Below are 443 nucleotides of genomic sequence, written 5' to 3' on the forward strand. Positions count from 1 at the left end.
TTCTGTGAAATTATTGGATTTCGATTATTGTAAGTCTTCTTTGTATAGATTTGATGACACAATTTCATAATATACATCATTCATAGATATTAAAATGTGTATCTTCTCTCCAAAGGCTTTTTATGTCGATATTTCGCTGTATTGAGTGTAAAGAGACCTGCGGCAAAAAATAAACTTTCTTTTACAAAGTCGGAATTTCGTTATACGCAGTATTGTGAAACGTAAGAAAATGCGCATTCCCTTTCCACAATGTCGAAATTTCGCCATATATTCCACAAGAGGCATGTTTGGTGACCCACGAGGAAGTGGACAAGAAAATGCGAGGCTTACTTCTATATCCACGTGATAGCTCTTAGACAATAAACAACAGCATTACTCGCTAAGACATGAGATGATACTTACTCACTTCATACAGTTCAATTAGCTGATATCTCCTCACTACT

Source organism: Penaeus monodon, chromosome 24 (genome assembly GCF_015228065.2).
Source record: "Penaeus monodon isolate SGIC_2016 chromosome 24, NSTDA_Pmon_1, whole genome shotgun sequence".
NCBI classification, from domain to species: Eukaryota; Metazoa; Arthropoda; class Malacostraca; order Decapoda; family Penaeidae; genus Penaeus; species Penaeus monodon.